The 27,949-nt window shown below is 32.1% G+C and overlaps 1 protein-coding gene across 1 annotated transcript in view; it reads right to left on the bottom strand.

The window, feature by feature from the left end:
* Positions 1–27,949, bottom strand: part of KCNJ3 (potassium inwardly rectifying channel subfamily J member 3) — a 218,255-nt gene that overhangs the window by 114,261 nt on the left and 76,045 nt on the right. The gene's annotated exons all lie outside the window — the stretch shown is intronic.

Consider the following 27,949-nt stretch of genomic DNA (forward strand, 5'->3'; position numbering starts at 1 on the left):
TGTCATTATTTGGACTTTATCTGCCTACTCCCCATAAAGCTATAAGTTTTAAGACAGGGAATAGAGATGATGAATTATCTTTTGTATCACTCCTCAACATTTAACAAAATATTGTACACATAACATAAAGCATATATTTATTGAATTGAATATAACTAGTATTTGTCCCTACAATTTTTGAAAATGGCAAATTCTAACGTAAGTAAATTCAAATAAATAATAAATATTATTCCTAGAGATATGCTTTATTTATTTCATTTTCACAGAATAGCTTACTAGGCTTTATACTTAAAAAATTGAGAGCAAAATCAGCACTCAGCAATCTAAGTAGGATTTCTAGGGAAAGAATAACTTTTTCAATAAAGTTTGATTTTTCAATCAATCTTACATGGAATGCCACTGTAATTTCCAACTTAAGCATAAGGCAACATATTTACCACTTATTTCTAAAATATCTATTATTGTCTAAATTGTCAACTAAAGCTCAATTTCTTAAAACTGGTTTCCCTTATGGGGGTACTGTAACTGAAACAGGGATTGCAAAATGATTTATTATCAGTATATACCTGGTACTGTGTAAAAATTTCAAGGGCTAAAAGGAGTTACAAGGGGAAAGAGTTTAAGAAGCTCTGCATTAAAGGTATGTTCCTGAGAAAATTTGTATTAATTAATTTCCTCATGATTAATCATATTTCCATTTACTTTCAGTAAATTCTAAAATGAGATCAGTTTATTCATCTAGGAATTCCTGCTAATAATGAAAGTTTAGGCCCATTTCCTATTCTGATAATTTGAAAATTATCTTTCATAATTTTTATGTTTATCTTTATAAAATGAAATGGGAAAAAAATCACTAGAGTTACCCTGAGTAAGTCATTTAATCTTTCTAATTTCTCAGTTTCCTCATCTGTTAAATAACAATAGCAACTACTTCACTGATAAGATCAAATGAGACAATATCTCTATGCTGCTTTACAAATCTTAAAGCACTATATAAATTCTATTATTATCATTATTAATTTTATAATGATATACTATATTGCTTATAAGAATGTAGTATATGTTTCACATTTCATGATAAAAGGATCTGATTTGATTTGCACCAGGGTAATTAAGTTTTATTCTCTCCCATATGGGTAACATTCATATAACTAAAGAGAAAGGCTTACTACTAAGAAAAGCATTAGGAAACTCAGCTGATATTTATTAAGCACAGGCAGGAAGGAAGGAAAGATTACATCAAGGAGTTTATTTCTATTGGTCTTTTGGGTCCGTTGCTATAGAATTGTTAATTATCATTATTACATAGACTGAAAAGATCTGGCCTACATATTAAAATTCAGATTAAGTAAAGATTCTGTGTGTGCTTTCTCCCTAGCAGCTTTAATCATGTTAAAAATGCTAAATCTTTTCCTTATATTGGGGGAATTGCTTCCACACATTGCTTAATTAAAACTGTTAATTGTAAGTAGTGTTGTTGGCTTCCATCAACTGTTAATTATAGTGTTTCTAACTGATTTAGCTATCTCATCAAAATACTTTTTTTTTTTAGTCTCAACATTGTCATTAGTCTTTGAACCAATGATAATATGTTACACTTTTAAGAGCTACACTGAAAAGTGTGCCACAGTAGTGAGTTTAATGAACTCTCCGGAAAAATTTACAGTAAGTCTGAACTGTTGGAGGAAGCAGCAACAGCACCCTCTGAATACAGAAGACTAAATGGATCAATTACTCTCATTCCTCTATTTGTATGATTGAGTATAATGAAGATATTTATTTAGCAGTGGCTTCCCAATTATTTCAAGTGCAGTGCTGAATTTGCTGATTCATATATATGAGTACAAATTGCTATATTAAATGTACTTAAACAGCTTGCTGCAGTGAAGAGATTTTCCTTTGGAGTGAGAAAAAAAATAGATTTGAATTCTAACTCCTAGTCTTTACCAGTTAAGTGATCTTGGGCAAATCATTTAATCTATTTAAACCTCACTAAGTTGCAATACCTTAGTACTACCTGCCTTACAAGATTATTGTGAGGAAATTATTTTGGAGAATGTGAAGCTCTTTACAAACTATTAATAAGGGGTAAGCTAGATGGCTCAGTGGATAAAGCATAGATCCTGAAGTCAGAAGAACTTGAGTTCAAATTTGGCCTCAAACACTTAATACTTTCCAGCTGTGTGACCTTGAACAAGTCACTTAACCTCAATTGCCATGCCAAAATAAAATAAATACCTATTAGCTTATTTTAATGAACACATTTAATGTCATACGCTAAATGTGGACATTCTTCAAGTCCTTATATAAGATGAAATTGAATAACCATACATGCAAAGTCAGGTGGTTGGGTTTAAGCAATCTATTTCACAAGTACAAGATGGGGGAAGAGATTATTTTCTCTGAACTTCAAGTTCAATATCAGTCAACATTGTTATACAACAGCACTCTTATGCTTTTCCATCCCATATCTGTCCAAAAGGGGAAAAAAAATAGAGGCTCAAGAAAACAAGGTTGCACTGAGAATCATAGCATCTAAGAAAAGGGTAGTTATGACCATTCCCTGATCCTAATGAAATGCTATCTGGCATACTATGTTCAACTTATGACAGTCATTTTCAGAAATACCAGATGTAATCTATACATCAGCTCAAGATCACCAAGACGACAACTGAACTTGTCTCCAAATTATGCCATATAAGAAATGGTTGAAGAAATTGGGGATGCTTATCCTAGAGAAAAAAATACGTACAAAGGACATAAAAACTATATTCAAGTAACTGAAGAATTATCATAAAGAAGAGTTAGTCCTAGTAGGCCCTATGAATAATGAATGGAAGATACAAAGACACAGTAGGAGAATACTTCCTAGCAATCAGTGCTGTCTAAAAGAACAGACTGGATATAGTGTGTTCCCCCAACCAGAAATCTTTAAGCAAAAGCTAAATTATTCCTCATTGAGCTTGTCATGAGATTTTAATTTTTGTAAGGTGATGATTTATCTGACATATGAAGTTCTTTCCAAAATTTATGTAATGTCATGTGTAAATTAGTTTTAAAAGATATTTGATTTCAGAAAGTATGTCCTAATGCTAACTGGCAGGGACTCTAGTTTCTTAATGAGAACATTAAGTCTAACATTAAAATTCCATAAAAACTTTTTTTTAGCTAAGAGTAGGCTATCTTCATTTTTTTCTTCCATTCATTTGAGCTGCTTTATCAACAGGAATAAACAATATGGATGTAGTAATATTGGATTACTAATGGGAAAGAATATAATTTATGACATCCTTGACCCAATTTTATAAAATGATTTTTGAAGTACATTACTTTAATATTTCTTGTAAATGAAGAACATTTACTTCACTTGTCACAAACTTTTTTGCACTATTAATATAAGAAATTATATTAATTATTATATTAGTTTTTAGTACTGCATGTTTATATTATTCCATGTTGGGTCTTGCCAAAAAATAGAAAATAAATTATTTTGTCAGAAATAAAAATGCTGTATTAAATGGGTTCTATTGATTGTCAATGGAGAAAATATAAAGTCTATGGAACAAAAATTAGCAAGAACATTTCATTTAAAGGATAAAGCTGAAGGTTCTTGGGACCTGGCCACTCCTCTACAGGGTCTCAGCATTCTCTCAGAGTCTAAGAGTGCAGGTGCAGCACAGTCCTGCTAGTGCCTCACTGCTGCCCCCGCAGTCTATAGAGAAAGCTCAGTAACACCACCCAGCCCCTCCCCCCAAAAAAGCAGATTCCATTTCGGTTTTTTCTTTTTGCTTTGCTAGTTTGTCTCTGATTCTTCTCTGACAAAATGAGCAAAAAATTGAAAAGTACCTTAAAGATAGACAGCTTTTATATGGACAGAGCAGACTGTAAACCCTGAGGAGACTAAAAGCAGACTGTCTCCAAGTGAATCCCTATAGGAGGAGATCATCTGTTCCTCACCACAGATGAATCTCATAGAAGAAATTAAAAAGGCTCTCAAAAAGAGCTAGAAGAAAAATGGAAAAAGGAGAGGAAGGCTTGGCAAGAGAATCTGGAGAAGTCATTCCACTCACTTAAAGACAGAATGGATAAAGAAATCAAATCCTTGAAAAATAGGATTAGTGAACTGGAAACAGAAAACAGCTCTCTAAAAAATACAATTGGTGAAATGGAAAAAAATTCCATAGAACAAAACAACACAATTGGATAATTAGAAAAAAATATATAAAAAAAGTGAGTGAAGAAAACACTTCATTGAAAATCAGAATAGAGCAAATGGAATTGAATGACTCAAGGAGACAAGAAGAATCTGTCAAGCAAAACCAAAAAATCAAACAATGGAGAAAAATGTGAAATACCTTCTTGGGAAAACAACAGACCTGGAAAATAGGTCTAGGAGAGACAATCTGAGAATTATTGGACTCCAAGAAAAATATGATGAAAAAAAAGATCCTGGACATTATTTTCCAGGAAATTATCAAAGAGAACTGCCCAGAAGTCATAGAAACAGAGGGTAAAATAGACATTGAAAGAATTCATCGATCACCTACTGAAAGGGATCCTAAAATCAAAACACCAAGAAATATAGTGGCCAAATGCCAGAACCCTCAAATGAAGGAAAAAATACAGCAAGCAGCTAGAAAAACCCAATTCAAATATAGAGGAGCCACAATAAGGATCACCCAGGACCTAGCAGCATCCACATTAAAAGATCGAAGGGCCTGGAATGTGATATTCCAAAAGGCTAAGGAACTCGGTATGCCACGAAAAATAACTTACCCAGCCAGAATGAGCATCTTTTTCCAGGGAAGAAGATGGTCATTCAACGAAATAAGCGAATTTCACCTATTTTTGATGAAAAAAAAAAAAAACGGAACTTAACAAAAAGTTCAATCTACAAATATAGAACTCAAGAGAAACCTAAAAATATAAAAAGAAATCTTAGGAACTATATTTCTGCTGTAAAGATGTATAAAGAATACATGTATAACTTGTTCTAGAAACAAGAGGTGGAAAGGACATTGTACAATAAAAAGGGTAAAATGGGGGTACTACATTTCACAAAAAGGCAAAGGAAATATATTATATATGAGAGAAAGAATAGAGGGGAATGAATATAGTGGGTATCTTACTACCATCAGAATTGGCTTTAAGAAAAAAATTGTAGAAATATTCAATTTATGGTGAAACTTATCCTACCTCATTGAAAAGTGAGAAGAGAAAAGTGAAAAGGGAAGGAATAAGCTAAGCAGAAGGGAATACAGAAACTATGAGGGAAAGAAGTAAGGTACGGAGAGGAACTCTAAGGCAGGTGGGGGGGAGAGATATTAAAAAGGAAGGGCTGTGAGAAGCAAATGGTGCTCACAAGTTTAATACTGGGAAGGAGGATAAGGGGGAAAGAAGGGGAAAAAAGCATAAACAGGGGTTAACAAGATGGCAAGTAATACAGAATTAGTAATTTTAACCATAAATATGAATGGGGTAAATTCCCCCATAAAGAGGAAGCAATTAGCAGAATGGATTAAAAGCCAGAATCCTACAATATGTTGTTTACAGGAAACACACCTAAAGCAGGGAGATACATGCAGAGTAAAGGTTAAAGGTTGGAGCAAAATCTACTATGCTTCAGGTAAAGTCAAAAAACCAGGGGTAGCCAGCCTGATCTCAGATCAAGCAAAAACAAAAACTGATCTAATTAAAACAGATAAGGAAGGGCACTATAACTTGCTAAAGGGTAGCATAGATAATGAAGCATTATCAATATTAAACATATATGCACCAAGTAGTGCAGCATCTAAATTCTTAAAAGAGAAATTAAGAGAGCTGCAAGAAGAAATAGACAGCAAAAGTATAATAGTGGGAGATCTCAACTTTGCACTCTCAGAATTAGATAAATCAAACCACAAAACAAATAAGAAAGAAGTCAAAGAGGTAAATAAAATACTAGAAAAGTTAGATATGATAGATCTCTGGAGAAAACAAAATGGAGACAGAAAGGAGTACACTTTCTTTTCAACAGTTCATGGAACCTATACAAAAACAGACTCTATATTAGGACATAAAAACCTCAAACTCAAATGCAGTAAGGCAGAAATAGTAAATGTATCCTTTTCAGACCAATGCAATCGTCTGCAACAAAAATTACATTGAACAAAAAGCCAGGGGAAAGTAGACAAAAAAATAATTGGAAACTAAATAATTTCATATTTAAGAATGATTGGGTGAAACAGCAAATCATAGACATAATTAATAACTTGATCCAAGAAAAGGACAATAATGAGACATCATAGCAAAATGTGTGGGACACAGCCAAAGTGGTAATAAGGGGAAATTTCATATCTCTAGAGGCCTACTTGCATAAAATAGAGAAAGAGAAGGTCAATGAATTGGGATTGCAACTAAAAATGCTAGAAAAGGAACAAATTAAAAATCCCCAGTCAAACACTAAACTTGAAATTCTAAAAATAAAAGGAGAGATCAATAAAAGTGAAAGTAAAAAAAAAAACAACAACTATTGAATTAATTAATAAAACTAAGAGTTGGTTCTATGAAAAAACCAACAAAATAGACAAACCCTTAGTAAATCTGATTTAAAAAAGGAAAGAGGAAAATCAAATTGTTAGTCTTAAAAATGAAAAGGGAGAACTCACCACTAACGAAGAGGAAATTAGAGCAATAATTAGGAATTACTTTGCCCAACTTTATGGCAATAAATTTGACAACTTAAATGAAATGGAAGAATACCTTCAAAAATATAGCTTGCCCAGATTAACAGAGGAAGAAGTAAATATCCTAAACAGTCCCATCTTAGAAAAAGAAATAGAACAAAGCTATTAACCAACTCCCTAAGAAAAAATCCCCAGGACCAGATGGATTTACATGTGAATTCTACCAAACATTTAAAGAACGATTAACTCCAATGCTATATAAACTATTTGAAAAAATAGGGATTGAAGGAGTCCTACCAAACTCCTTTTATGACACAGACATGGTACTGATACCTAAACCAGGTAGGCTGAAAACAGAGAAAGAAAATTATAGACCAATCTCCCTAATGAATATTGATGCTAAAATCTTAAATAAGATATTAGCAAAAAGACTACAGAAAATCATTCCCAGGATAATATACTATGACCAAGTAGGATTTATACCAGGAATACAGGGCTGGTTCAATATTAGGAAAACTATTAGCATAATTGACTATATCAATAACCAAACTAACAAAAACCATATGATCATCTCAATAGATGCAGAAAAAGCATTTGATAAAATCCAACATAAACTCCTAATAAAAACACTTGAGATTATAGAAATAAATGGACTTTTTCTTAAAATAGTTAGGAACATATATTTAAAACCGTCAGTAAGCATCATATGCAATGGGGAAAAATTAGAACTTTTCCCAGTAAGATCTGGAGTGAAGCAAGGTTGCCCACTATCATCATTAGTATTCAATATTGTATTAAAAACACTAGCCTCGGCAATAAGAGTCGAGAAAGAGATTAAATGAATTAGAATAGGCAATGAGGAAATCAAACTATCACTCTTTGCAGATGATATGATGGTATACTTAGAGAACCCCAGAGATTCTACTAAAAAGCTATTAGACATAATTCATAACTTTAGCAAAGTTGCAGGGTATAAAATAAATCCCCATAATTCTTCAGCATTTTTATACATCACCAACAAAGTCCAACAGCAAGAGACACAAAGAGAAATTCCATTCAAAATAACTGTCAACAGCATAAAATATTTGGGAATCTATCTACCAAAGGAAAGTCAGGAATTATATGAGCAAAATTACAAAAACTTTCCACACAAATAAAGTCAGACTTAAATAATTGGAAAAATATTAAGTGCTCTTGGATAGGCCGAGCAAATATAATAAAGATGACAATACTCCCTAAACTAATCTATTTACTTAGTGCTATACCAAACATACTTCCAAGAAAACATTTTAATGATCTAGAAAAAATAACAAAAAAATTCATATGGAATAATAAAAGGTTAAGAATCTCAAGGGAATTAATGAAAAAAAAATCAAATGAAGGTGGCCTAGCTGTACGTGATCTAAAACTATATTATAAAGCAGCAGTCACCAAAACCATTTGGTATTGGCTAAGAAATAGATTAGCTGATCAGTGGAAAAGGCTAAGTTCACAAGACAGAATAGTCAACTATAGCAATCTAGTGTTTGACAAACCCAAAGATCCTAACTTCTGGGATAAGAATTCATTATTTGACAAAAACTGCTGGGATAACTGGAAACTAGTATGGCAGAAATTAGGCATGGACCCACACTTAATCCCATATACCAAGATAAAATCAAAATGGGTCCATGATTTAGGCATAAAGAATGAGATTATAAATAAATTAGAGGAACATAGGATAGTTTATCTCTCAGACCAGTGGAGGAGGAAGAAGTTTGTGACCAAAGATGAACTAGAGACCATTATTGATCACAAAATAGAAAATTTTGATTACATCAAATTAAAAAGCTTTGGTACAAACAAAACTAATGCAAACAAGATTAGAAGGGAAGCAACAAACTGGGAAAACATCTTTACAGTTAGAGGTTCTGATAAACGCCTCATTTCCAAAATATATGGAGAATTGACTCTAATTATAAGAAACCAAGCCATTTTCCAAGTGATAAATGATATCTCAAAGGATATGAACTGACAATTTTCAGATGATTAAATTGAAACTATTACCACTCATATGAGTGTTCCAAATCACTATTAATCAGAGAAATTCAAATTAAGACAACTCTGATATACCACTACACATCTGTCAGATTGGCTAAGATGACAGGAAAAAGTAATGACGAACATTGGAGAGGATGCGGGAAAACTGGGACACTGAGGCATTGTTGGTGGAGTTGTGAACGAATCCAACTATTCTGGAGAGCAAGCTGGAATTATGCCCAAAAAGTTACCGAACTGTGCATACCCTTTGATCCAGCAGTGCTACTACTGGGCTTATACCCTAAGGAGATACTAAAGAAGGGAAAGGGACCTGTATGTGCCAAAATGTTTGTGGTGGCTCTGTTTGTAGTGGCTAAAAACTGGAAAATGAATGCATGTCCTTCAATTGGAGAATGGTTGGGTAAATTGTGGTATATGAATGTTTTGGAATATTGTCATTCTGTAAGAAATGACCAGCAGGATGAATACAGAGAGGCTTGGAGAGACTTACACGAACTGATGCTAAAGCAGAACCAGGAGATCATTATATACTTCAACAATGATACTGTATGAAGATGTACTCCGATGGAAGTGGATTTCTTTGACAAAGAGACCTGATTCAGTTTCAATTGATCAATGATGGACAGAAGCAGCTACACCCAAAGAAAGAACACTGGGAAATGAATGTAAACTGTTTGTATTTTTGTTTTTCTTCCCAGGTTATTTTTACCTTCTGAATGCAATTCTCCCTGTGCAACAAGAGAACTGTTCGGTTCTGCACACATATATTGTATCTAGGAAATGCTGTGACATAGTCAACATATATAGGACTGCTTGCCATCTAGGGGAGGGGATGGAGGGAGAGAGGGGAAAAATCGGAACAGAAGTGAGTGCAAGGGATAATGTTGTAAAAAATTATCCTGGCATGGGTTCTGTCAATAAAAAGTTATTATAATAAAAAAATAAAATTTTAAAAATATAAAATAAACAATAAAGTGTTCATTATGCTGAATATTTTTAAAATTGACTTTTACAAGGATTTTAAATAAAAGCATACAGCTACAGTTAAGGATGCCCTTGTATAAATTCATAATTTTTTATAAAAATGCTCATTTCTTTTTACTTCATTGATGTGTAGGAAAGAAACTGAAATGGCTAAGGTTGAGAAGGTGAAAAGAAGTATGGAATGAATTAAAGTGCAGGGTAAGCATACTGTCCTGCATGTGTAGCATTTCTGCCACAGAGCAGTGAATGTATTGTGGAAGTAGGGTAACTTCTGAACATTTTTGATCACATGTGGAAATAAGAAATCAGGATGGCATTGTTATTAAAACTTCTAAACATCATTTTATTCAACAGTTTCAAAGTCCTTTTACAACAATACTAAAAAAAAAAAAAGAAAAGAAAAAGAAAGAATGAAAGAAAAAAAGGCAAAAAAGAAAAAAGAAAAAGAAAGAAAGAAAAAAGTCGAGATCTCCCACTGCATATAGAACTATTGCCAGTCATCTGGATTTATAGATTGCCATTGAATCCGTAGGGCTCCAGAGAACAAAGTAATTCTGGTGACTTTACACAGGCCTCCCTCATTTAAATTCAATTCACTAACCTGTCATACCATCACCCTCATGATGTCATGATCCTCTTCAAGAACAAAGGATAAACAACAATTATCAGAATAGCAATGAATAACTTGGTTATTCGATAATGTTTGGAGATCATTAAATTCAGTTATATTTTTATTTTGAAGAGTCTTTTAACAAGTTTTACTGATGCTTTTGTACTTATATCTATTTCTGTACATAGTTCCTCCAGTTCAACTCACTAGTAAACATAAAAATAAAAAATAAATAAATCCAATATTATTTTTACTCACAAAATACTAGTTACTTTAATGAATGAAATAATGAAAATTGTGAAAATTTTCTTTGGGTGCATTATTCACCCAAAATATTTGGATAAATAACTGTAAAATTAGGAAGGATTTTCAATTATGGAATAATTTCCCCCTTCAAAATCACTCCATGTTTTGTTGAGAATAAATGTTTGCCACTATCCTTGGGTTAACCAGTCATACATCCAGACTTTATAATGATCATGAGAGAACTGTGGAAGAGGAAGGAATTTATTACCAGAGAGGAACTAGAGATCATTATTGATCACAAAATAGAAAATTTTGATTATATCAGATTGAAAACTTTTTGTACAAACAAACCTAATGCAGACAAGATTAGAAGGGAAGCAATATACTGGGAAAACATTTTTACAGTCAAAAGTTCTGATAAAGGCCTCATTTCAAAAATATATAGAGACTTGACTTTAATTTATAAGAAATCAAGCCATTCTCCAATTGATAAATGGTCAAATGATATGAACAGACAATTCTCAGATGAAGAAATTGAAACTATTTCTAGCCATATGAAATGATGCCCCAAGTCATTATTAATCAGATAAATGCAAATTAAGACAACTCTGAGATACCATTACACACCTGTCAGATTGCCTAGAATGACAGGGAAAGATAATGCAGAATGTTGGAGGGGATGTGGGAAAACAGGGACACTGATACATTGTTGGTGGAATTGTGAATACATCCAACCATTCTGGAGAGCTATTTGGAATTATGCTGAAAAAGTTATCAAACTGTGCATACCCTTTGATCCAGCAGTGTTACTACTGGGCTTATATCCCAAAGAGATTTTAAAGAAGGGAAAAAGACCTGTATGTATAAGAATGTTTGTGGCAGCTCTCTTCGTAGTGGCCAGAATATGGAAACTGAGTGGATGCCCATCAATTGGAGAATGGCTGAATAAATTATGATACATGAATATTATGGCATATTATTGTTCTATAACAAATGACCAGCACAATGATTTCAGAGAGGCCTGGAGAGACTTACATGAACTGATGCTGAGTGAAATGAGAATGACTAGGAGATCATTATATACTTCAACAACAATACTATATGATGATCAATTCTGATGGGCATGGCCCTCTTCAACAATGAGATGAACCAAATCAATTCCATTGGAGCAGTAATGAATTGAACCAGCTACATCCAGGGAAACAACTCTGGGAGATGACTATGAACCACTACATAGAATTCTCAATCCCTCTATTTTTGTCCACCTGCATTTTTGATTTCCTTCAGAGAGTAATTGTACACTATTTCAAAGTCCAATTCGTTTTGTACAGCAAAATAACTGTATGGACATGTATACATATATTATATTTAACTTATACTGTAACATATTTAACATGCATTGGTCAATCTGCCATCTGAGGAAGGAGTGGTAGGAGGAGGGGAAAAATTGGAACAAAAGGTTTTGCAATTGTCAATGCTGAAAAATAACCCATGCATATATCTTGTAAATAAAAGGCTATAATAAAAAAATAAAAAATAAAAAAATGATCATGAGTAAAGGATTCTGAAGCTTGAAAACAGAGATAAGCAAATATCATACTGCTAGAAACGATCACCAATATCATATAAGAAGTATTTACTTTTTTATTTTAAGTCTGTAAAAAGATGAAGTTTTAGCATTTACCAAAGATTCTTAATCCTGAGATAACTATAATTGTCTGAAGTGGAATTTTCATGTTCATAACAAATTTAGCATTTAGACACTGTTCTTTTTGCTAAAATTATACCCTTGTAACAAAAGTTTAGAAAGAATAGGCATAATCAGTAGTTATATTCACCATGCAGGATTTGGATGCCAACAGAAAGATTCTTAAAGGGGGCAGGGTACTGTTAATGTAGATTTCCAATACTAAAAAGAATCTCCCACACTGAAAGATCCATAATGAAGTATTTTAATATCTGCAAATTGCCCATTTTGGAATAATTTAAGTAATGCCAATAGCATCTGACAAATTAAGAATTAATTAAGGTAGGAAGAATCTTCTGGGATACAGTCTTTTTGTTTGTTTTTTCCCATCTCTCCATATTGTTTTTACCCATCCCAAAGAGAAAATAAAGAACAAGAATGAGGCTAACTGATTTACTGAGAGCTAAACATTCTGTCAACTATTAGAAAGCCAAAAGAGAAATAAATTGTTCTTTGGAGTGTTGAAAGATCTGTTCACAGAGCAAAGAAGAAATAGTACCTTAAATGGTAGCTTATTGAAATACTCTAGATAATTAACACCTAACAATTTATCTCTAATAATATCAAATAATATTTCCTGAGAACTTGCAATCAAGACAAAGACAAACCTAACCTTCCCACCAGCAGGATACTAGGGAACTGAATGCATAGGTAATGGAAACCAGGCTATCAGGATTTTGACAAGGATTATGGAAAACCTAAGAAAAAAAATTATCTATGACTTTCCCTTCTAACCTGGTAGTCGTACTTTGAGGTTATGGGGATAAGTATAATATGATAGACACAAAAAGGCAATAAGCTACCTCACTCAATAAAATTCAGAATTCCAGTGGATCTATGATCTCATTTATACTCTGTCCAATAGTACCGATTGCAACCAATCCATACCTGCCAATTCTAACTCAATCACTTTATCTGTCTCCAATGAATGAAAATTTTCTTCTAGCTACTAATGGCAAAGTGGGCAAAACAAGTCTATCAGTTTTATATCATAATCATGGTACATTTCCATGATCAATTTTGTTTGATAGTTTTCATAATAAGAGTATACTTATATTAACAAATGCTTTGGGGAATCAATAAATATAATTTGGAAGTTTTTATTTGTTCTCTAATTTTCCAGGTTTTTTTAAATTACAAAGATATATTTATATGACCAAAAGTCACATTATAATTTTTGTAGTACACTGTTGACAAAGGTGACCTGTGAATCTTGCCCTCCAAGAATACATTTCTATTACAATCAACTTTCTAACCTTTTTTATTGAGAATTACCTCAGACTGTTTAATTTTGTGGAACCTCCTCAGTAATCTCAGAGAATAGAAGAGTAAGCAATTGTTTGAAAAAGACTAGCTATATTTTTTCCAAGAAATGACTAGGTTAGAATTGTGAATTATGCATTAATCTTCATAACTACCTGTTTTGATTAATGAACAGTTATTTTCCCAAATCTTCAAACTCTCCTTCCCCTACATCTTAACATGGCTCTTTAGCACATCTTTTCTAGATTTCTTATAAAATTCTGATCCCATCCTTCTTGACTCAAACCTTGGATGTCAAATATGCAAGTGTAGCCCAAACTGGATTAAGATATAATTGGGAAATGTTTAATAAAAATACAATAAAACATAACATTAATATTTAGGTTCCTAAAACAACATTACTTGCTACTTATGTAGGATTTAGTGGTTCTTATCACTATTTCAACTTGATACAGCTCTTTAGTTTAGCTACTGTTATATTTAATGCAATGGGAATGGGTGAATATGGAAAGAAGAGAATTGCTAAATATTTTCTATCCCTAGACATTCCATTAGGATCTTACAGATGAATCAATTCTAAAATAACACTGGTTGAAAATAGTATCTTTTATTATTTTCTCTCCAATAAGATTCATTTACTTTTCATATCCAGCCAATACAATCAGGCCCTTTCAGGTTCATCAGCTACCACATGAAACCTAGTCTTTTTTCATCCTCACCTGTAATGCAATAATAACTTCTTAGTTTGTCAACCAATCTTCAACTTCAAGAAATTATATCAGGTTAATCTTCCAACAAAACTTTAGGAATGTAACTTTACTAATTAAAAAATGGTCAATAAAAAAAATAAAAAATGGTCAATAGCTAGAAATTCTTTGGTATTTTTATTTTGTTTTATTTTTTAGAGCTTATTATTTACAAAACATATGCATGGGGAATTTTTCAACACTGACCCTTGCAAAACCTTGTATTCCAAATTTTCCCCTCCTTCCCCCCTACTCCTTCCCCTAAATGGCATGTACTCTAATACATGTCAAATATGTAAAAATATATGAATAACTAGAAATTCTTAAGTGAATATTTAAGATACTGATACAAGTGGTTATCATTGACACAGTCTATGACACTTATAGGCAGCTCCAACCAAGATTCAAATATAAGTGGGAAATATTTAACAAAATGAATAAATATTCAACAAAATAAAATAAAATAGAATATAGATAATGTTAATGTAAGGTTTTCTCAGTCATTATGCATAGGCAGGGATGCTTATGTATTAATTAATGTCATTCCTATTTAAGTTTGATGTCTCTGCTCCCTCTCATGATCCTAACAAGTTTCTCATACTTCTCAACTTCTCATACTTTCTCAACTGAACTGCCTTTGTTCCATAAATGTGTTGTGAACTTACTCTGTTTCCATATTCTTCACCTAGAATATATCCTATTCTGCACTTCTCATGCATATCTCAAAATTCTATCTATTTCTAATTAAAGGCTCTTTTTTTTTTTCATGAAGATTTCCTTGATCTTCCTGGCTATGTGCAATTCAATTCAATGAATATTTATTGTCCCTTATCCTGTCAGGTACAATACTAGCAACAGGACTTACAAAAATTTAAACTGATAATCAGTGCATTCAAAGAGTTTGCAGTTTCTTAGAGATATAAGGATTGTGCAAAATAATAATAATAGAAATTAAAATGCTAATCCTATAGTAAAGATCAAATAGAAAGGAATGAGAAATGTGAGGAGGGAAACAAGCCACCTCTGAGGTATTATAGAATGCTTAATGCAAAGACTGATATCAGAGCTGAACCAAAAGAAAATGAAATGACTTTTTTCTTTTAAAAAATTCTGAATTTTAGAATGTCAAAGAAAATGAGCATTTTTATATAGTCTATAGAACAGAAAAAGGAAATTGTATATAAAGCATAAAACTCAGAATGTGTTCTAAGAAGAGTTATGAAGAGTTTTTAAAATATATAACTTGCATTGAACAGTAAGAGGCTTATTGGTGTTATTGGTTATAAATATATCCATTTATTTATTTAGATAGTTTTCTTTGTAAGAATAAAATTTAAGATGTAATTTTCAAAGCTATTTTGCTTGTCAATGATTCTTTCTAGGCTTCTCTTTTTGTTTGTTTGCAAACCCTATCACTAGCCTTCTTTTCCCATTGGAGAAAAAAAAAGAAAGCAAAAGAGAGGGAAAAAAGTAGAGAGGACAACAAAGGAAAGAGGAAATCTAACATCTAACAAATTCATAATCAAGCAAAATAAAATAACTTATTTATCATCTCCATAAATGTCTAATTCTGCATCTTGAGTCAGTCAGTCTCTCTCTCTTTCTCTCTCTCTCTCTCTCTCTCTCTCTCTTTCTCACAGTGAATAACATGCTTAATCAGCAGTACTCTGGAATCATGGTTGAGTAATATGCTTTCTAAGTTCCTAAGTATTTTGAATTGTTTTCTTTTTACATAGCTGTTATTATTTATATGATTGTTCCAATTCTGCTTAACTACTCTTTAACAGTTCATATAATTCTTCGTATATTTCTCTGAAACTGTCCTTTTATCATTTGTATTTGTTGTGATAATAAGGGAAGGAAAAATATTTCAACAAAAATACCAAAATATTTTTGTCACGCTTTGCAAATTTCTGGAGGTAGGAGAGAACATGATGAACACTAGACACAACAAATAATCCAGTTTGTCTATAATAAAGAATCAATGAAAACAGCATAAAGTAACATTAGGAAGACAATGGAAAGGTTCTAAGACTTTTGAGGAAGGAGTAATGATCAAATCTATATACTAGGATTAGATTTAAAAAATGTATTTCAGAGGGAAGATAAGCAGGATAACAAGAGCTTTTTACAATAAGCCCAGTGAAAGAAAATAAAGATCTGAATACAAGTGTTAGGAATCAGAATGGAAAGGAGGGAAGAAATGGGAGAAAGATTTAAAGGTAGATTTATGATGGCATGACAGTTAATTGAATAAGATTTAAAAAAAGGGAGAGAAAACAGTCAAATTATGCCTTCAAAATGTTGAATGCCAAAATAGGAAGAATATTGATGTTATCAACAGAACTATGGAAGAGGCACTCCAATTTTGAGAGAAAGATGTTAATTTTTTTATTCACTTTATAGTTTTCTTACTATACTATACTATACTATACTATACTACTGAATCACTTTATGCCCTGTAGTAGAGTTACTTCAGTACTTGCTCTCCCTTATAATACTGAAATACCCTTACAGTGAGCAAGCAAATTTTATTTATTTCTGTATTTCGCAAACACCTATGCTTTGTATATATCTGGAACTCCACAGATATATACCAAAATAACTGATGAGTTAAAAATAATTTCTTAAACCCTTTGAAATGTTAATAAAGAGAAAAATGAAAGAAAATGTAAAGATTTATTTTATTGAGTTGCCACCTAAGGATTATAATCAAGAATGAAATTACTAATTTAAGTTAGGATTTTCAAGATATGCTTTGCCATAGGCTTATAAATGTGGTCATAGATTTTTAGGCCTGGAGATATCCTAAATCCAAACTTTTAATTTTACTTATATAGAAACAGAGTTTCTGTTTAGTTACTTACCTAAAGTCACTCAGTAAATTAGTAGTAGTTTTGGAATTAGAATTCAATTTGAATTAGAAATTAGAATTCAAATCTCATGATTACCAGTTTCAAGATTTAAGATTCATTTTCACTGCCCATACTTTACTTATCTTCCAATGCTCTGCAAAGAAACATTACCAGAAAACACCAAAATGGAAAATAAAATAGCTCAGAAACAGATCTAATATCATTGCCTATAACTGAAACAGGACAAAACAATAAAAAAACAAAAAGATAATAATGCATCTTTAGAAATACTGCAAAAATGGAGAAGACAAAAATTGTGGATTTTCTTTCAAATGCACAATCAAGTATGATATTTTCCAGGAAACAGTTTTGGAACAAAAATCGACCTAAGCAGATTCTATCAACATGAATTTTCTAATCATTTTTAAAGAGAAATTTTGGTGGCAAGAAATAGACCTCTGAATATAAAATTAAAACTGAAATAAGAAAAGAGAATGAGATGGAGTGATAATTATATATCATTGGTTAAAAAAAAAACTTAATCAATGGTAGATATTGAAGACTGAAAAATGGTCTAAAATAATATTTCACTTTTCTTAATTTGCAGATTCAGTAATACATATGTAATATATAATTACACATATGTAACATATGCTTATATTAACAACATTAAAATTGTGCTCGAATAGTTGTATAAATGTCTAAAACTCACCATCTAGTTACAAGTCCTTTTTAAGTACTTTTTATATACACACAAATACATACACATATATGTGCATATATAAAAATATATATTTATACATATACCTATATGCTATGTATGCATATATATAAAGATAAATGCAAATATTTATATCTCTATATAGATATAAGAATACATACAGATATAGATGTACTTATAGATATCTTTGAAATGCACTACAATTGGAAAGAGGATAGCTAGGTGGTACAATGATTAGCATTTTAGGCCTGGAGTCAGAAAGACTCATCTTTCTGAGTTTAAATTCAGCCTTTTTTATTTACACTAGTTGTGTGACCCTGGGTGAGTCATTTAATCCTGTTTGCCTCAGTTTCTTCTGTAAAAAAAAGCTGAAGAAGGAAATGGTAAAACACTCCAATATCTTTACCAAAACAACAACAACAAAAATAAACAAACAGGTTCATGAAAAATTAGATATGACTGACGTGACTGAAGTGACTGAACAAAAACAATACAACAGGAAAAAAGATAAGACCAGAATTGTGAAGTGTAAGATTAGACTAGACTGTTTTTAAGAAATTATGCACATATTTTAACAATTCTACACTATTCAATAGTGTAACACTCGGCTCCTTAACATCAACACTTTACCAGTAATATTATAAACCTAAATTAAGTGTAACAATGAAGTTTAGAGATAAAATAAATGAAAAAGACAAAAGACTTCAAAATAATAACAATGATGAAAGAGAGGATATGCTTGACATACAGTTCAGGTTTAATAAATACATACTGATTGAGTAAATAATGTATGATCAGAAAAGGATATAGATCTAAAATGTAACAAAAATGAGAGATCTCAATTAGATGGCAAAAGTAGAACTTTGTTATATCCAAAAGATTCACATTGGGCAAATCCTCCCATAAAGATTTGTGGCAAGGCAAAGACAAATTAAAAAGGGTTAAATATAATAAAGTTTGGCATCTACATTAGTAGAGGAAGTACCCAGAATAATGAAATCTTGATCAATCCATGTATCAAAAGGTTGCATACAAAAGCTGATTCAAGCTATGGAATTTTCCCTCTGTTCTACACAAAAAAGTTCAAATTGTATTTTTTTGTTATATAACAGCACTCCTAATTTTGAGAAAAATAAACTACATTTTCAACAGTAAAAATAATTGTAATGATGATAATGAGAAATACATATTTTGACCTAGAAATGAATTTATTCTACTCTATCTTAATAGCATTTATTAAATCTATCTTAAAGCTCTTTTAAACTCACTGGGAAAAAAGTAAAGTGATAGAGAATTTTTTAACTTAAATTAAAAACAATTGCTGAGATACTATAGATTACTTGAAATTCATTTAAAATGGACTCTTATGAAAGAATTATCTTTGTAGGATCAAGGTATTACAAATCCATGAATAAGTACTCCAGCAATGTTTCAGGAAAATCTATGATAAGATTTTATATATGATTAAGATAATAAAATGTCATCTTGGTACTTAAACAATATTATAAACTAATTTATTATATATTATAAAACAAAACATTTTATAATTATTATATTTTTATATTATATTATAAAACAAAAATATATTGTATTATTATTATAATTATCATAAAACAAAATAATATCACTGAAATTTGTATCTATGACATTAATTACTTTAAGATGATTTCTGATTTCATCTGTATGGGTCTTTTCTGCCACAAATGCAGATGAGATCCCAAGTCTTTCATACAGTTTCATGTGCTTGATATGGCCAAAAAACCAACAACAACAACAAACAAATGCCTCATTACTTAATAGCTAATTTTGTTATGATAAGACTTTCCAAATTTAGCAAAATTGTTCTTCAGATACTTGCCCATTATTGGAGCCCTATTTGAGGTCTTTACACTGTAGTAAAATCTGTCATGGCTTTTATTCTGGTGTCCTAGTCAGTCTTCAAGAACAAGAGAATGACTTTCACAAAACTTAGGGAAAAAAAGGCTTCTATCTATTTCAACTGAAATTCCCTCCTGCTTACTTTTTGTGGGATGACCTCAAAAGTCCCTTAGAACAGTTACTTTTTTCTAAAGCTACATTTAACCTAAAGATCATTCCTATAAGTAAATTACCATTCAAATTTGGTTTTATTTTCATATCATCTACTGTTATAAAACAGTAATTTATTAACTTGGAAAGCATATTACATGAAGAACTATTAAAACACATTACTGCTTGAATAAGGGATGTGAAAACAGTGTCTATAAAAGGAAATGGCTCAGAATGGAAAGAGATTCATTTGGCTAAATGGCAAGAAAAATCATGTAAGAAAGGAAAAGACTTCATTAAATTCAACATTAGATAGTGCATCATTACTTTAAAAAAAAAAAAACCTTAATTCTATGAATGAAACAAAACCCAATTTCATATAACCTTAACTTCTGAAGGAATTCTAGTATTATAAACATTCAGAGTACAAGGACATTATAAGTAAATAGGAACCACAAAGCTTATTTCCAATATTCTATACTCCGTAATTTAGCATATCAACACACATGGATACTACCTTGTTATTTTTTGGAATCACTTATTGTTTTATGCTTGTATCCGCCAGGTAATCCAGATAAAACTACACCTAAAAAGAGCTGATACCTAAAAAAGTGACTATCCAGTCTAAAATGAGAGAGGCTAAAATTCACCCTAACTTATCTATTTGTAACACAATTAGAAGGCAATTCCCTTTAGGGGGGATCCATGAGAGATTCTATAGTACTTGCCTATGATTAGAATACCCTAAAATGTTTTTTTTTTACTATGTATCACAAAAAACTGATTGGTTTGGGACTAATTGTTGCAGAAGTCCATTCAGCAGCAACTGTTAAGAGCCCACACTAACAGTAAGGATCTATGTCAGGCACTGCTTACGATTGCAAAGGTAAACATTAAACAAAACATAAAGGAGCTTATGTCATACCAGATGAATGAAATGTTATACAAAGGAATACAAAAGGATATACAGAATTATATGAAATGATAATAAAAGGTGAAAAGGTAATACATTCTGGACAGAGGTAACCAATTTCCTATATAATGGCATTAGAGAACAGAGACAGAATGATTTTCACAAGGAACAACTAATAAGTCAATTTAACTGGAGACTGAAGGGAAGTGACAAAATAAGACTAAAAAGGTAGACAAATTCTATATTGTGGAAGAAATTATACACACAGCTAAGAATTCTGTATTTTAACAGAGAAACATTATTCCAGTAATAATGAAATGGTCAGCTATGTATTTTACAAATCTTCATTTTTCTGTTAATCAGAAACTGAATTGAACAACAGAAAGACTAGAAGGAAAGAGATGAATGAAGAAGGCACAGAAGAATAGTACAGAGAGTCAGCTAACATTTATTAAGCACCACTTAATTAACAGAGTATTTGTTATACATTGTAGATATAAATGTCTCAGGGACCTCATAGTCCAAGGGAATTAGAAGAGAACATAAGGGTAATGACAGATGACAGTTATTGACACACACTGTTAAATAAATCTCTATTATTTTAATGCCTTCTCTCTGTTGAAGTTCTCTGTTTTCTATGTCTGTTATATATGTTTATAAATGCTTGTACACAACTGTTTACATGTTATCTCTCATTAGACTATGAACTCCAAGACCAAGAAAAATCTTTTGATTTTCTTTGCCTAATAAATGCTTACTGACTTACTCCCTAATTGTTGATTGATTGAATGTTCTGTAATCAGAATAGAGGTTGTATGAAGGGAGAAAGGAACAGATATGAGATATATTATCAAAGCAGTATCATCATTATTTGGCAACTGATTGCAACATAGATGGTAAGGGAAAAGGAAGAATTGTAGAGGTCTTTTATGTAATCAGAAAAACAGTAGTACCCTCAACAGAAAGAGGCAAGTTTGGAAGAGAAATTTTGGGAAAAAAATACTATATTTCTTTTCGGAAATATATACTTTATTTTATTTGGGGGAAGTATTTATGTAGTATCTATTACAAGCCAGGCATTGTGTTAAGCCATCTACAAATATTACCTCATTTGATCCACAAGATGTTGTTATTACCCTCATTTTGTAGTTGGGGAAACCAAGAAAAATAGAGATTAAGTGATTTTTCCAATGCCATAAAGTTAGTTACATTTCTAAGGTAGGCAGTATCTGAACTCTGGTCTACCTTATTCCAGGCTCAATTCCAGTTGATAATTCTATCAACTGCCCCATATAACAGCCTCAATAAGTTAATTTTAAGGTGTCCATAGAATATCTAAGCGGTGATATCTAGCCGGCAGTTGGTAGTGTAAATCAGAGATCAAGAGAGAAATTATAACTATATGTAATATGTGTCAGTAAGGGGAAAAGCATAGAAAAATTAGAAACTTTCTAAAAGTCCGCCTAATAAGCCAATCTACTGCCTTCTTACCTCACTCCCCTTGAACAATAGGAGACGAATCAATGCAAAGAGAAAACCAAAAAGTTGCTGGATTACATATGAACATTAATACTTAAAACCCTGTCTCCTAAACAATGAAAATAATGTTCTGCCACTCTCCTCTAGCTTCCATTTGGAGTAAATCCCTGAATATTCAAAATATCCAGGAATCAGAGATGATGTGACACCAAGTACACATACTCTTGCTGAGTAAGTCTGATAATAAATAACCTTAATATAGACCAGCTCTTAATCGGGGGTTTCTTCCTTAGCTCAAACTTAAAACTTAAGCAAGAGTATGGGCTGAGTCAGCATTTACTGGCACAATTATATACTTTTAATTATATAATGACAAACATTCTAAATGGCTTCTGCAAGTTTTATTCAGATACAGACCAATTTTCCCTTCTTTCCTTTTGCTATGTAAACCTTCCCTTGGCATAAAGACAGCATAATGGCCATCTCAAAGCTCTTCATTAAATGACAATTCAATATCTTCCCTTGGTTCCTGAGTAGCTGAGTCTCCATGTTGGCTAACACATCAGTCACTGACCCAGAAAATAAAGAAGAAAAGATGGGGCATTTTAGAAAATCTTTCCTTCTCCCAATGGTCTTAAATTTTACAATTCTCTCAACAATATTTCATTAGGGCCTAGAATCAAAAAGCAATTGCAACACTACCATTCATGCTAAAGCTACTTCATAAGAAATGATAAATTGAAAATAAAGGTGAGCTTCCACAACTGTGATTTAGTCAAAATGAAGAAAAGCTCATTGTACCATTTGAATATTAACTTTTGGTAGGATATTTTCAAGATAAAAAAAAAACACTCGACTTGAAATCAGAATCGGATTTTTATCCTAACCAAAAAATAAAAAGCTAAGTGACCTTAATCCAATTCCCTTTGGACTTCAATTTTTCCTCTGGGAAATATAGAAGCTGAACCGAATGACACCCTCCACCCCCACCCCTGGTCTTTACTGTTCTGACTAGAATATGGATTTCCTTCCCACTGAACTCATCAGAATACTCCATCTTTCCCCTTTAGTTTTGAACAGATGATATTAGCTACGGCTTTCTCATCTATTATGGTGTGCCCTGACAGCTCCTTAAAGCAAACCTGACATGGCTAGTAATGATTCTCTTCTTCTCAGATGACAATACCTGTGCTGTCTATGAAAACAGTCTTCTCTTCATTGGAGTCTAGATCCTGGTTCATCTTCAAGAAAGTTTTACTGGAAAAAGTTTAAATATTACTTCAAATGCCACTACTGACCTATTACTGAGAAAACTGAAATATCACTCCTCTGCATAACCAGAATTACTGTTCAAATATCCTTATACTATGATGATTTATTCATTCATATTCTCATTATAATAGGATCAAACAACACAAGTCAGATTCATCTGGGAGATCAAAAATAGATAATATAGATAAGCACCCATAAGAACAAAAAGGACTTAAATCAAACTTTAAAGCTTAGAACTTTGTATTCTAATACAGCATAGGGATTTTTCCTAGTCCAAAGCACTTCTAAATACCCTGAGATATATGGTAGTTCCAGGATAGAAAAGGGGGGAATCAGCACTTACACAGAATCCCAGACTAGTTATTCTGTTCTAAAGCATCACAAAATCACAGGTTTTACAGTATAGTAATTGAATACAACTACCTAACAAAACAAAAACAAAAACAAAATTCTACTGCTTTGATCATTTTACCCTTGTGCCAGAAGACAAACTAAGTTCTTGGTTCTGGAAACACTTTGACAGACAGAACACTCAGAGTTACAATGAGCATGCATCAGTTGAAATACTAATTGGATTGAATGCAGGCATAAACATTCTAACTAGGACATTTAATAAAAAAGAAAGGGACACACCATCTGTTCCTGAGTCAGCAAGTCAGAGAATTTGAGATCAACTATTTTATTTGCTTATATTGTGAAACATGCTTTTAGTTGTTGTTGCTACTGCTGCTGCTGCTGCTATTGTTGTTGTAAAAGGCCCTTGGGGCAAAACTAAATAGCAGAATCAAAATGAATGTAGGATATGAATTTCAAATCCTAAGTCATAATGACTTAAAGAAATAATGGATGATCACTGTCAGATGATGATCACTGAGAAGCATTCATTTACTTAGAACTAAGTTCTAACTGGTCAGATTACCCTTTTAAGTAAAAATAATTTAAGTGGTCAATTTAATGGTTGTGGTGACTCATTTTCCACTTAAGATGCTATCCAAACTCATGCCTCTGAACACTGGTCACCTCAATCATTTTCGGCAACACTTAGGGATCACTAGAAGACATTATGTACATTTTTTAATATTGCTGTCTTCTATGTTATCATGCCTTTATATATGTATTTATCCTATTCTTATAATTGACTGCCAACTCTTATCTTATCCTTGGAAGTAATACCCATAACTGTACTCTATGAGATGGGGATTCTCAATTATGTTACAGATATTCCATTTGAATGCCTTCCCTACCCCACCTCCAAAAAAGAAAAGCAGTTTTAAGATTCCAGGAGATGCCCAGCTCTTTAAGCCCTGCAGAAAATTTAAGGAGCTTAGCTGAATTAATGACAAAAATACCTACAAGGACTGAACTCTGCTTAAATTGGAAAAGAAAATCAAAAATCCCAAGCTTCAACTTAAAAAAAGTGTCTGAAACTAAGGAACCTTAGAATTATTCAACATACAGCTGCCTTAATGAATCTGTGATACTAAGTATTTCTGCCAAGCTAAGCATAACATTTTGTAGCAATGCCATCAAAAAATAGCAAAGACTAAAACTAAGCTTCCAAAATATATTGAAGTAGTTGGTTTTGCCTCTCCTTAACCAATTTTTTATCCTCTCTGGAAGATGAAAACATCATGTGCATTTGTGAGAGGCTCAGAGGTGGGGGGGAAGGTATGGAATGGAAGCAGGGAGAATAATATACTTTTATAAGAAAAAAATTGCATTTTAAGCTCTTCTTCCCACATTCCATAGACTTACAGCACTATTTCTGATAAGGGAATAGTCTCAGCCAGCTGTCTCAATGCTATATCTTTCTCCGAAAAGACTCATTTCACTTATTATACCACTCTGTTGCTCACAAATACAGAATCAGCAGCTTTGCTTAGTTGCTGTTCTTAAAATGAGCCAAAAATGGAAGGGAGGAAACCTCACAGATTTTCTGTGACATTCAATATGTCTAGATTAGTCCTGCTCAGTGACCACTTTATTTCCAAATCAGTTATGTCTTTATCCATACTGGAAAGAATAGCTGTAACAGTGTAACAGCTATTAGATTTTTTTCCTATCCAAAAAATATTTATATCCCAAATGTAGTTTTAAAAATTGGACTGCAAACAAAATGTTTTATCTTACCAACTTCTGCCAGAATGACATTTTGTTGTTGTCCATTGGGACTATTATATGTTAAAATAATTTTTAACATTTTAAAACTGAAATAATGAGACCTCCATTAACCTTTTAATCTTATATTGTTTCAAAGTCTCAAATTGGTACATGAAGGAGGACTAAAGTTACAGCACTATGTAGAAATATTTTGAGTACAGACTCAGTGTTAAGACTGTGGGTCACTCACTGATGGTCAATAATCTCAGGACTACCATGTAGAATTTGAAAGACTTATCTCCACAATTTTGACTACTATGTGAACCTCTCCCACCACACAGAGATATTTCGTAAACTATCTGCCAACATGTGGAGGGTTTTTGTTCAGAATAGGTCATGTTGATGAAATCTGTGATTTTTCAAAGTAATAAAGATTCTAAAAAGCTCACTTCCCTATGGAGTGTCATTTTCATAAGTTATCAAAGATTATGTGGCAAAGTGGACAGAGCTTCTAAGGAAAGCCAGGAAAAGTAATATCCTTCATTTGGCAAATGCATGTTTATTATAGGGCTCTGTGTTGAGCATTGTTATATGGAGATGAATAAAACATAATACCAGCCCTAAGAATAACAGTGTTGGAGTACAACTAAGAAAGGTTCACAAATAACAAAATAAAATTTTTTATCTGGTATATGTGGAGGAGAGGTATAAAAGAGTCTTCTAGCTGAATGGAAATGGGGAAATTATTAGGAAATCTTCATGAAGAATGTAATATTGGAGCTGCACTTTGACATAAAGTACAACTCCAATTTTAACAAGTGAATTTTTGTCTTCTTTCTAATTAATATCATTTTAATAGGATATTTCTAGCATAGGAGAATGCAGAAACAACAACCAAAAAGAAAAGAATGACAATAAATTTCATGAATTTTAAGAAGTCCATTGAGCAGAGTATTTAAAAGTATTTAGAGTAGAGTATTTAAAAAGGAGGAATAAATGTAATGAGACTTTAAAGCAGGCATCATTTCTTTGTTTTTTACCATGAGCCCTTTTATAATCTTAGAATAACATTGTTACAAAAAATAAAAATAATAAGATTACAAAGAATACCAATTATGAAGAAATATACATATGTATATTTAAGTTCACAGATTCCATGTTAAGATGACCTGATTTAAAGTAAATATGAAGACAGGTTTTAGAGGTTTATAATCCCAGTCTAAGGGAATATAACTTTATTCTTTAGGCAAAAGCCAATATAGATTTTTGAGGCAAGGAGTGCCATGACCAGAACAGTGTATTAAATAGATTACTTGCGCACCAGTGTGTCTGATACTGTTAAGGGAGGAAAAAAGTGGAGGAGGGATATCCTTTTCAAGTGTACAATAAAGTACATGATGATGATGATGATGATGATGATTATGTTATGAGTGCCTAAACTAGGATAGCAGTTATGAGAACACTGAGAAAGAGAGGGTATTCCAAAGTGCTGAGAATTATCAAGCAGTTGATAGGATATGGAAGAGGAAGGAGAGGAAGAAGACAAAGGTGACAAAATTTTTAGCCCAGATGATTAAGAGAAGAGTCGTGTGACTAAAGAAATAGGGAGAGATTTAGGAGGAAATTTTTAATTTCAATTGTTGAACACAATAGTATAGGGAAAATAATATTGCATTTAAAGTCAGATTACCTAAATTTGAATCCTGATTCTGTTACTTAGGATCACATCATTGAAGATTTTGACCTTAAAGGCCACTGAGTCCATTCTTCTCACAGGTGTGGAACCCATGGCACAGGGTGTTTAAGTGATTTTCTCCAAATCATCCAGCAAACTATGATTTGAAATCAGGTCTTCCTGAATACCAATCCACTACCCTATCTATTCATTCATATTGTTTTTGAAAAATCTTGGACACATCAATAACTCTCACAGTCATAATTTTCTTGCATGTACCCTGAAGGGTATTGAGTTAGTTAGGGGAGATCTTAACCTGTGGTCTAGAGATACCCAAGGGGTCCCTGAATTTGCATTGGAAGAAATAATATTCCTATTTTAATAAAATTTGTTTCTGTTGTAATCCTATATATATATATTTTTTTTTTTTTCATTTAGAGCATTATTTTACAAGGGTTTCACCAGACCACCCTTGGGATCTGACATCAAAAGGTTAAAAAAAATCCTATTCTAAATTTTTTAATTGTCACTTTTAACTTAAAATTCTAACACTGTGACAACGTTCAGATGTAGAATTCACTCAGTCTCAAGTGTATAACCAACAT

The sequence above is a fragment of the Sarcophilus harrisii genome, chromosome 3 (genome assembly GCF_902635505.1).
Source record: "Sarcophilus harrisii chromosome 3, mSarHar1.11, whole genome shotgun sequence".
In the NCBI taxonomy this organism is placed as follows: Eukaryota; Metazoa; Chordata; class Mammalia; order Dasyuromorphia; family Dasyuridae; genus Sarcophilus; species Sarcophilus harrisii.